This window comes from Myotis brandtii, unplaced genomic scaffold (assembly GCF_000412655.1).
Source record: "Myotis brandtii unplaced genomic scaffold, ASM41265v1 scaffold144, whole genome shotgun sequence".
In the NCBI taxonomy this organism is placed as follows: Eukaryota; Metazoa; Chordata; class Mammalia; order Chiroptera; family Vespertilionidae; genus Myotis; species Myotis brandtii.
The window spans coordinates 2,015,568-2,018,472 of record NW_005355159.1 but is presented as its reverse complement, the minus strand read 5'-3'; the positions used below and the strand labels follow the sequence as shown (position 1 = coordinate 2,018,472).

Genomic DNA, 2,905 nt, shown 5'->3' with positions numbered 1-2,905 from the left:
CAGGAAATGGGGGGGGGCAGTGGGAGGAGAGAAGAGGGGACATCTGTAATACTCTCAACAGTAAAGTTTATTTTTAATTCCCTTATGAATTATTTAATGTGCTCTAGGGAAACATACTGGACAAAATTTCCTTGATTCTTTCAAAACCTTACAAAGAATAATTACTATCATACACTATCTTGTTATTTCAACTAAAAAAATCCAAATGTAAACAGTAGATGTCTATGGTATTATATCCACAGTTCTGCTCTAGGTCCTGAAGGTTTTAGGAGACTGTAGTCAAGTCCATTGGGATTCACTTTCCAGAAGGTTGCTGTGCCCCATCCTAATGTGGCTTCAGAGTCCCTGTGTTTTCTGTGCTCGCTGTATAGCCTCGCTTGAGTATGGAAAGAGCCCTGCTGTCTAGCCCTACCTCCCCTCCTATCTTAGTCCTATTTTATTCATCAGCCCTAGCACTTCAGGTAGTAGCAGATTTGGGGCACTGCAGGTGTTTGACAATAGCTATTACCACCTTGTTGATTTTATCCTTCTGAAGCAATCATGGTTCTTACTACTCAGGCTTTAGGCACCTAATGTACATCCCTCTCCTTGTTTTGTTTTAAACTAAATCAGCATGCTGTAGTGAAACTTAGCATAAATCTTGCTCTATTGCCTACTAGTGGTTTAGATATATGGGTAGAGAAATGTTTAAAAGGTAATAACTTCAAAGAACTGTAAGTTGTTGTGATTGACTGTTGTTACCCCTGATCTTTGTTTTGAAGGAAACTTCTTTTATGTATATCATGCCATGTAAATCTCTCAGGAGAGACTAATTTTGTAAGAATTTTAAGATTTCTTGACTTTTAAGTAGGAAAGGTGAAAATGACTATTAAGTTACTACTGATCTGGTTTGGACTTAATATAAAATTTCTGACATGCCTAGTTAGACTGTTGATAGGGATTTAATCTTTATGTTTTATTGTATAAAATAGTTATTTATTTCTTTATTTTTAAAATATATTTTTATTGATTTCAGAGAGGAAGGGAGAGAGAAACATCAGTGATGAGAGAGAATCATTGATTGCCTCCTGCTCACCCTCTACTGGGGATCGAGCCCACAACCTGGGCATATGCCCTTGACCAGAATCGTACCTGGGACCCTTCAGTCCACAGGCTGACACTCTATCCACTGAGCCAAACCAGCTAGGGCTAGTTGTCATTTATTGAATGCCTACTATGTGCCTAGCACTTTAGATCTTTTATATCTGATCTTCATTAAAAAACACAACAAAATTCCTGTCAAGGTAGGAAGTGTTAGCCCCATTTTAAAGAAGACAACAATGAGACAGAGGAGGAGCAACGTATTCAGTCTTGTACAGCTAGTAGATGTCAGGACCAGTATGAGAACCAGGTCTTTGTGGGGTTGGTTAATGATAGATCTTTTAACAGTAATTTGTCCACGTGCCTGAGTGAGGCCAGCAACTAACTCCATACTGTTCTGCTTGGTCCCCGTGATGACTCAGGCCCCTCGTTCTTAATTGGGAGTTTAGAAACATTATGAAACCTTTATTCAGTAGAATTCTACTTTTCCTCTAAATCTGCCCATATCTCTTCCCTTTATATTTTCTGTAGCCCAACTGTGAGCATGATTTTGTTTTTTGTGTGTGTGTGTGTTTTTTAAAAGAATAGTTGGTTGATTTTGAGAGAGAGAGAAACGTCGATGTGAGAGCACATTGATCGGCTGCCCCCTGCAAGCCCCGCAATCCAGGCATGTGCCCTTGACCGGGAATGGAACCGACAACCTCCTGGTACATGGAAAGATGCCCAACCAACTGAGCCACACCAGCCAGGGCAAATTAACATTTTCTTCATTCATTCTTTATTGGGACATTTCTTTCTTTTAAAGATTTGGGTAAATATGGGTTGCCTCATTATGCCAAAAATTGTTGTGAAGAGCCAATTGCCCCATGTGCCTATTCATTGTGCTTCAGTATTGCCCTTCTCAGCCTCTCGTTCAGAAGGGATGGTTCATGACCCTTTAGGCTTTTTGTATTTGCAGTGTGCTTTCCAACAGTTATTTCTCACAGCATCTTTAGGACACAGATTTCCTGTAGACATTAAGGAGAAGGAGGTCATTTTTAAGGTAAAACAAGTGAAGATAAGAAAGTGCTAAAATCGGAGCCATTTTTATTCCCCTCTTCTCTCATTTCTGCTCTGTCAGAGATGCCAGTGGGTTCTTCATATACCCATTTCCTCAGTAACTCACAAACACCTGTTTGGGTGATATCCATGAAATAATTTGTATACAAAACACAAACACTGCACCCACATGAAAGCAGTGTTTCTTTTAATGTGATTAAAAAACAAGAGAAACCTAAGTTGACAGCAGAGAAAACTCTGAAGCTCATATTGTATATTTGGCAAATAATTAAAAAGGTAACTGAAGTTTGTTGAATTTAACATACTAAATATTTATTAAGACTTTCAGATAATTCAGTAAAAGGTTTTATTTAAATGTTTAAAAATGGAATTATAAATGTCTCTTTAGTCAGAATCAGAAAATGTTCCTAGTCTTAAAAGAGACTGTTTTCTGGTAAAGATCACACATTAAAACAAAAACCCATAACTTACCTTTATAAAAATGCTGAGTGTTCCATGATCTCATGTAGGTAAAAAGTGTGTTTCCAGCCCTGACTAGTTTGGCTCAGTGGCTAGAGCAGTGATGGTGAACCTTTTGAGCTCGGCGTGTCAGCATTTTAAAAAACCCTAACTTAACTCTGGTGCCGTGTCACATATAGAAATTTTTTATTTGCAACCACCATAGTAAAACAAAGACCTATATTTTTGATATTTATTTTATATATTTAAATGCCATTTAACAAAGAAAAATCAACCAAAAAAATGAGTTCGCGTGTCACCTCTGACA

At 37.9% G+C, this 2,905-nt stretch overlaps 1 protein-coding gene across 4 annotated transcripts in view; it reads left to right on the top strand.

The window, feature by feature from the left end:
• Window positions 1-2,905, top strand: part of USP3 (ubiquitin specific peptidase 3) — a 103,043-nt gene that overhangs the window by 79,351 nt on the left and 20,787 nt on the right. The window lies entirely within an intron of this gene.